The 8,532-nt window shown below is 35.8% G+C and overlaps 1 non-coding gene across 1 annotated transcript; it reads left to right on the plus strand.

Annotated features, from left to right (window-relative positions):
* Window positions 1–5,609: 5,609 nt before the first annotated feature.
* LOC141709630 (small nucleolar RNA R71) lies at window positions 5,610–5,716 on the plus strand. Its single transcript, XR_012570195.1, has one exon. It is a non-coding gene; the product is annotated as a small nucleolar RNA R71 (small nucleolar RNA).
* Window positions 5,717–8,532: the final 2,816 nt, after the last annotated feature.

Consider the following 8,532-nt stretch of genomic DNA (forward strand, 5'->3'; position numbering starts at 1 on the left):
GTTATCATGCCAGTATTGGAATGCCGCCTTACGAAGCTTTGTACGGGAGAAGATGCAGATCTCCAATATGTTGGGAAGAAGTTGGTGAGAGAAAGATTTTGGGTCCAGAATTGATCCAGCAGACGAAAGAGAAAATATAACTCATTCAGAAACGATTAGTGGCAGCTCAAGATCGTCAACACAAATATGCTGATCCTACCAGAAAAGATATGGAATTTGAAGTTGGTGAAGCAGTGCTATTAAAGGTTTCGCCTTGGAAAGGTTTATCCAGATTTGGGAAGAAAGGAAAGCTGAGTCCGCGTTATGTTGGCCCTTTTGAGATTTTGAAGCGTGTGGGAAAGGTTGCTTACGAGTTAGCGTTACCACCTCACATGCAGCATATTCACAATGTGTTCCATGTGTCGATGTTGAAGTGTTATTTTCCTGATTCAAATCATGTGAAAGAATATGAGCCAATCGAGATTCAGCCAGATTTATCTTTTATAGAGCAACCAGTGCATATTTTAGATAAGAAAGAAAGAGTGCTTAGGAATAAGTCTGTGTCATTGGTGTGAGTCTTGTGGATGAATCCCAAGGTTGAAGAGTCGACTTGGGAGTTGGAAAGCGATATGCGATCCAAGTATCCTCATTTGTTTTCTTAGGCTGATTCTGTGAACAGAATCCTGTTAAGGGGGGAAGGATATAATATCCGGGAAAAATATGTGAATATTATATGTTAAATGAGTAAATATTATGTGTTTTATAAATTTAAAGTGATTATTGCCATGATATTAGATGTTACAGTTATTATGTGTGTTTCTGTGCGGGCCAGAAATTTTTTTGATTCATTAATATATGTTTAAACTGCAATTATATGAATCGATCTGCAATTTGGACTTGCATTTATTCGCATCTCTATCGAGATATTTGTTTTATTTTATTTTATGCGCGTTTGAATGCATTTAATGCGTATTCGGGTTTTTCTATTAATTTCAGTATCGTTTTGTTTTTCAAAAATCAGCGGACCGGGGACCCACGGGGACGTCAAAACCCATAAAATCCGTGTTTTTATTTTTATAAAATTATTCGCATTTCAAATACCCTTTAATTTTGTATTTTTGAATTATTCACAATTTTTGGGGAATTTTGACGTTAATTTTGTATTTTATCATTTTTAAAAATTATTCCCCCCAATAATTCTTTTGGGCCTAAATACTTTTAATTAGGGGATAAAAATACCATAAATTGATTTTGGGGATGTAATTTGCTGTAAGTATAAATAACAGCCATTTATTACTTTTTTTTATTAAAATTTCAGAAAATAGGAAAAACAAGAACAAGGTTGTGGGGGGTGAGATTTCTTCTCAATCTTTGATCATTGTTTTTGGAAGATTGACTGAACCGTTTTTGTTGATTCTTGAACCAAATCAAAGCTTGTTTCGAGCTCTATCCGTTGAAATCAATATCTTCAATTGAGGTATAGTATTTATAAAAATCGAATTTTGGGGTGTTCTTGTTCTTAAGAATTCATTTTTGATTTTTAAGGGATTTTTTGATGATTTGGTTGATTGATTAACGTTCCTGGGATCCTAAGGATCGATTTGGTATATAATTTCGTTAATTTTAGTTAAGGATTCTTAAAGTTTGAATTATCGATTATTCTTGAATTTTTAAGTAGATTTTTCAGAATGTTTGATTGATTGGTAGTTGTTTTGATTCAATGAACCTGTTGTACGACTAATTATCTTCGAATTGAGATAGATATCGTAATTTTTGGTTAAGGGTTCGGTGTTTTGAGTGTTTGGCCGGAAACCGGAGCTTTTCGCCAGTTTCTATGGTATTTTGATCGGAATAGGTGATGTAGGGATGGTATGGGGTGTTTGATAATTGATTCGTAAATAGGAAGTGATATGGGACGTTTTTTGGACGGAAAATCGAAGAAAGGGAGTCGATTTGGGGGCTGTTTTGGACCGCCGAAGACCGCCGGAATCTGGGGATTACCCAGAAACCGGTCAGAGTTCTTCCCGACCCGGTTGATCCCTTCTAACCCGGTTGCGACCCAGTCTTTTGACCCGAGTTCAATCTGTTTTCCCCAACTGCAGTTTCATGAATCTGTTTGTACCCATTTCTTTTTACTTTTATTCTTAAATTCATTTTCTAAATTCTAAAAATTATTTACTTTTTTTTTAAAATCATTTATTTATATTTCTACAAAAAAATTATTTTCTTAAATATTTTAAATTCCTAAAATTATTTTCTTTTATTATTTTCAAAAATCTAATTTGATTTAATTATTTATAATTCAATTTAGTTAATTATTTATGAATTTAATTTATTGATTAAAATCATTTAATCAATTAATTTCATTTATAAATAGTTAAATGAATGTAAATTATTTATAATTAATTCAAATAATTCCTAAAATTATTTTTTTAAACTTTCAAAAATTATATTTTTGTATTTAAAAATCAATTATTATTATTAATTGATTTATTTCAATTTATTTCTTATTTTATTCATAATAATTAAACCGTTCTTCCGTTTAATACGAAACGAACGCATATAGACTCAGAAAAATATTGCGCTTCAAATACAAATACGTTTAAGTCCTAATTTCTTTTGTATTGCAAGGACATTAGATTTGTGTATCAGTTTGAGTCGGTATTTGATCGGTAAACGCTAATATTGACCTAATTTTAATTCTGAACGCATTGAGAAATATCTTTTAATGATCTGACTTATGTGTTACATGCATTATGTGATTACGTGTTATACGAATACCATGATTACGTGCTATGTGATATGCATGCTATCTGTTTACAGTTTTAAAATGCCATGCTTAGTTATAAACGTTCGGGTAGATGTCAAGACGTAAAGTTACGTCGATTGAGTTTGGTTCTGTCAATTAAGATAGTCCTTTTGTTTATAGAATCGAGTAGCAAGGAGTGCGGTCAAGTGTTAGATGGAGATAGTAGCCAGCAGCTATAAGCAAAGTTATAGTACGAGGTTATCGAGCATACCAGGCAAGTACCCATAACTTCACTTATCGTTCAAGTGACGTTTATTTCGAATCATATTATGCAAGTATTTATATCTTCACTCATCATTCAAGTGATATTGACTCTGAACCGTATTCTTTCAATTTCCATACTATTCTAAGGTTAGTATAGTTAAACGTTTTATATTTCGCTATAAATTACTCTATACAGTGGAACATTGAATTGAGATTAGCGAATAACTAATTGTTCTAGTTATTTCGCCATCGATTGTTTAAATAGCTTTGGACCACGAGAAATGGGGAGTTATATTGTTAAGGATGTCGTTTGATTCGGCTCCTTTGATCAAAATGTTTTATGGATTGGATGAATGCGTAAGTGACCGGGATGGACGGTCCAGCGGAGGGCTATTTATATGTGTTATATGAAATATTATGACACAATTTGTGCCACAGTAAGATATATTGCCTTTTTATTTGAGTACTCGTGTTTTGGGGACATGTTTCTATGAATCATGAACCAGTGCTATCACACGGGCTGATCTGCATGGGACAGTACGTCCGTCGGAGTTTTTATTCCAATCTAAAAATTATCGTCTATTGCTAATAGCTTGTGAAGCTTTTATTATTGATCAAATATTACTGATTTTATCCTTTTGTTCAGTTATTATCAAAATGTGATTTATTATTTCAAGCACATTTTATACTGCTTTTTGAGCATTTCTTTTGCTCATACTTGTTTATCAATCTAATCTTTCAGCTAAGCCAGAGCAGGCTTGAGTTCCAGGTTTGATCAGAAGTTGAGTGCTTGTAGATAGTTGGGTGTGTTTTCCAATTAGACTGTTTTGGGACGCTTGAATAAGTCTAGGGGTTTGTAATAAAATTTGAATAATTTGTAAAACTAATTAGACTTATGGCTTGTAATAACAGTTGGTTTGTATTAGTGCCTGTTCCATACTATAACCTGTGATCGATCCAGTGCATGCAAGGGGTCATATTTATTATATTATTCCGTTGTGATTATTTTATTATAGTTTATTGGCTAGTGACCCCCCCCCAAATCTAGACTCCGGGTTTGAAGGGCGCCACAGACCATTTCCACCTTAAAACACTCCTCATTTTTTGTAGGAAATTTTATAGCATTGAACACATTAAAAGTTACATCCTGATCCAGCATTCACATTGTAAGCTCACCCTTCTGCACATCTATCAAGGTTCGGCCAGTCGCCAAGAAAGGTCTTCCCAAAATTATGGGAATCTTCTTATCCTTCTCAAATCAGAATTATGATATCAGCAGGGAAGATGACTTTATCAACCTTGACCAAGAAATCCTCCACAATACCTTGCGATATATAATAGAATGGTCGGCCAACTGGAAAGTCATATAAGTTGGTTTTGGATCAGGCAGATTCAACTTCTTGAAGATTGACAAAGACATCAGATTGATGTTAGCTCCCAAGTCACATAAGCATCTGTCAAAAGACACTTTTCCAATACTACACGGAATAGTGAAGCTTCCCGGATCTTTAAGCTTCGGAGGCAACTTCTGTTGTAGCACAACACTACATTCCTCCGTGAGAGCGACTATCTCTAAATCATCTAGCTTCACTTTTCGAGAGAGAATACCTTTCATAAACTTTGCTTAACTAGGAATCTGCTCAAGAGCCTCTGCAAAAGGTATGTTGATGTGAAGTTTCTTGAACACCTCTAGAAACTTCACAAACTGCTTATCCATTTTCTTCCTCTGCAACCGCTTAGGAAAAGGCGGTGGAGGATAGATCTGTTTCTCCCCTGTATTACCCTCATGAGGAGTGTGCTCAATAGTAGTCTTCCTTGGTTCCACTTCTACTTCTTGTTGCTCTACTTCTTCTTCAGCCCCAGCTTCTTCATTCGAAACTTGAGTTTGTTCGACATTTGCAACCTTTCCAGACCTCGAAGTGATTGCCTTTACCTGCTCCTTAGCTTCCCTCTTTCCTGGCACTTCAGTGTCACTAGGTAATATACCAGGTTGACGATTTAGCAAGGCACTGGTAATTTGTCCAATTTGATTTTCCAAGGTCTTGATAGAAATAACTTGACTCTTGCACATAAGCTTCAACTCCTCTAATTCAGATTTTTCATTAGCTTGTTGCAGCTGAACTTGCTACCTTGGTGCATATTGAGGTTGCTAAAAACCAGGGGGTTGTACTGCTTAGTTGGGTACTATTGATAAGGCTGTTGAACCACATTCTGAGTGTTGCTCCAGCTAAAATTAGAATGATTGTGGTTGTTGGAATGATAAGTGGCTGGCACAGGTTGCTGCGATAACTGAAAGTTGCTCACGAACTGAGCTGATTCACTAGAAATAGCGCATTGATTAACTCCATAATTACTCAAAGTGTCCACCTTCATCGTCAAAACCTTAAGTTGGGCAGCTATAGCAGTTTCAGCGTCCAACTCCAGAATTCCTTCTACTTTTCCCTGAATCAGTCTCTTAAAAGGATTCTGGTATTCATTAACAGCCATCAGTTCAATCAATTCATAAGCTTCATTGTAGCTTTTAGCCCACAAGGCTTCTCCTGATGCTACATCGAACATAGATCTAGAAGTAGCACCTAATCCATTGTAGAAACAGTTTATAATCATCCAATCAGGCATGCCATGGTATGGGCACTTCCTTAGCATCTCCTTATATTGATCCTAAGCCTCACACAGAAATTCTCTAGTTTGTTGAGCAAACTGAGTAAGAGCATTCTTGATTGCAGCAGTCTTCGCCATAAGGAAGAATTTATTGAGAAACTTTTGAGCAAGATCCTCCCATATGGTGATAAACCCTGGTGGTAGAGAATTTAGCCAGCACTTCGCTTTATACCTCAGAGAGAATGGGAATAGTCGCAGCTTGATAGCATCTTCAATCACACCAGTGAACTTGAAAGTGTCACAGATCTCGATGAAATCCCTGATGTGCATGTTGGGGTCTTCAGTAGGAGAACCCCCAAACTGAAATGAGTTATGTATCATCTAAATCGTGCTTGACTTGATCTTAAAAGCATTAGACGAGATGGCTGGCCTGATGATGCTTGACTGAATATCATTGATCTTAGGCTGAGAATTGTCCATCAAAGCCTTAGGAATTTCTGCTTGATCTCCCATCACTACTAAAGCTGGTTCCTTGATTTTCTCTTCTTCTTCTTCTATCTTCTCTTCATCCTAAATAACTTCCCTTCGAACCAGTACAACTTCTTCCTCGGCTTTATCCAGAGTTCTCTTACGAGACCGCGAACGTATATGCATACACGCTCGCTAGAGTACCTTAAATAAGACAAGAAAATAGATAAGTACAATGTTCGAGTCAATGAATTATAATGATCACTGATGACAAACATATAAATAAAAAATTAACACTGCAGTCCTCGGTAGCGGCGCCAAAAACTTGTTAGTCGCTAAACACGCGCTAATAATACACGCAAGTATACGCGTTCGCAAGTAATATAGAATTATTTCTTGTTCGTTCCCACAAAGACTGACTCTGGTTAACTAATTAATTTATGCACTTATGCACCAATGATATAGCTATTATTCAATGCTAAGACGAATCAAAAAATTGGTTTTTTGATTTTAACTAAGAATTAAACTAATAATTATAAGTAAGAGAATAAGAATGGTTGAATTAATATATATGACAAACATGGGATTCTAACTTCATTCAATAGTTTTTTCATTCTTAACCTTAGCATGTAATGGTGATGACACTAATCAGATAACACAAAACTGATAAACGCCAACTTTTGTTGCACGAATAACATACTACCAGACATCCACAAAATAGATAGAAGCTGAATAGACACCAATTATATTGAGATTCTATATGTCTATAGAATTTGACAACATAAAGATTTAAAGCACAAGTTATCTATCGTGATTACATAGGGCAAGTAAGATGGTTAAAACTACCTACGAATCATGCATAACAATAACACATGAACCTAGCATGGCAAGTTCTAAATCCTTAAATTTACTGTCATTTCATTAAAGATTAACACGCTATCTTATAAGCTCGCGATACTCATAAGACAAATAAGTACAACCAATACTAGGTTATCATACAATCACCACACACTAAGGTATCGAAACAAATTAACTAAAAAAATCCATGAATAAATCCGCTAAAACCCTACAATAACGATTAACCCATAATCAGACTCATCATTAACGTGGGTTCCAATGAAAGCATGGTATAATAAACGTAGTCTTTATACTGAATAAATAATAAAACCAAGTATGAAATAAGAGTAAGGTTCAAGAATAAGAAAACTAGCTTCCAAGTTACAACTTAGAACAAAGATTCATAAGTAAAAACAAGATCTTCTTCGTCTTCGTTGAATCGTGCTAACACGGTCTTCTTACGACTCTCCTTGTGCTCTGGTATATCCGTCTCTAGAAAATGTCCTTTATTTAGGTATATATAGAAGCCCATGTAAGATAGAAGTCCTCCAATTATAAATCTATTAGAATCAGGATTCTGGATTCCCGACACGGCACGCGCGCGGGCGCGCTGGCTCTCTGACAAATGAACACGGCCGCGCGCTAGACCAGCGCGGGCGTGCCGTTCTTTTGGAAAAAATTCTGAATTTCTTTAATTCCCGCTGCAATCGAGTTGCCTTCCGAAGCTTTATTCTTTGGACATCATCCTAACACCATATTAGCACCAAAACAATGCTAATTCACCTGATTCTTAGAATAATGCCTGAAATGCAGAAACACTAGAAAACACATTAAAACAACAACAACTTGAGTACATTTACACCAATTCAAAACTTTACGGAGTGTAATAAAGTGTCATAAATGCCACTCAACATCTGTGTGTAAGATTTCAAGCCAATCCAAAGAAATCACATTTGATGGTTGTGAAGAGGATTTTTTAGATACTTGAAGGGGACTCCAAACTTGGGACTATGGTATCCTAAGGGAACTGGTTTTGAAGCTGCTCGATACACAGATACAGATTTTGCTGGATGTAGGGTTGACAGAAAGATCACTAGTGGAAGCTGTCATTTTCTTGGACAAAGACCTGTATCGTGGTATAGCAAGAAACAACAATATGTATCAACTTCCACAGCTGAGGCTGAATACATATGTAAGGCCCCCAAATCTGGGGTCAGGAATCTGGGTCGTCACGCCATCCTTCACGCATGTGTAACTTGTATTGATTCAATAATCCAACAGACCCCAATCTCACACACACACAAGTTATAGCCTTAGAAATGATGTACAAAATGTAATCTTCTTTTATTACACTCAAATGTACTTTACAGGATCTTAAACATTTATTCGTAACCTCTACATGAAGTTACAATAATTACTACTAACATCTTATACCTATCTGGATACTCTAGTCCACCTGAGACAAAGCCTGTAAGGGATTCTCCCCCCGATTTCAAGTGACTAAGTCCCATGTCGTCACTGGTAATCTATTGTGTTGTGACATTTAAAGAAAGCAAGAGTGAGCAATAATGCTCTGCCATAATGATATACAGTATGAAAAGACTGTACGAGAAATTTAAGTATAATTCCATATA

The sequence above is a fragment of the Apium graveolens genome, chromosome 2 (genome assembly GCF_009905375.1).
Source record: "Apium graveolens cultivar Ventura chromosome 2, ASM990537v1, whole genome shotgun sequence".
NCBI lineage: Eukaryota > Viridiplantae > Streptophyta > Magnoliopsida > Apiales > Apiaceae > Apium > Apium graveolens.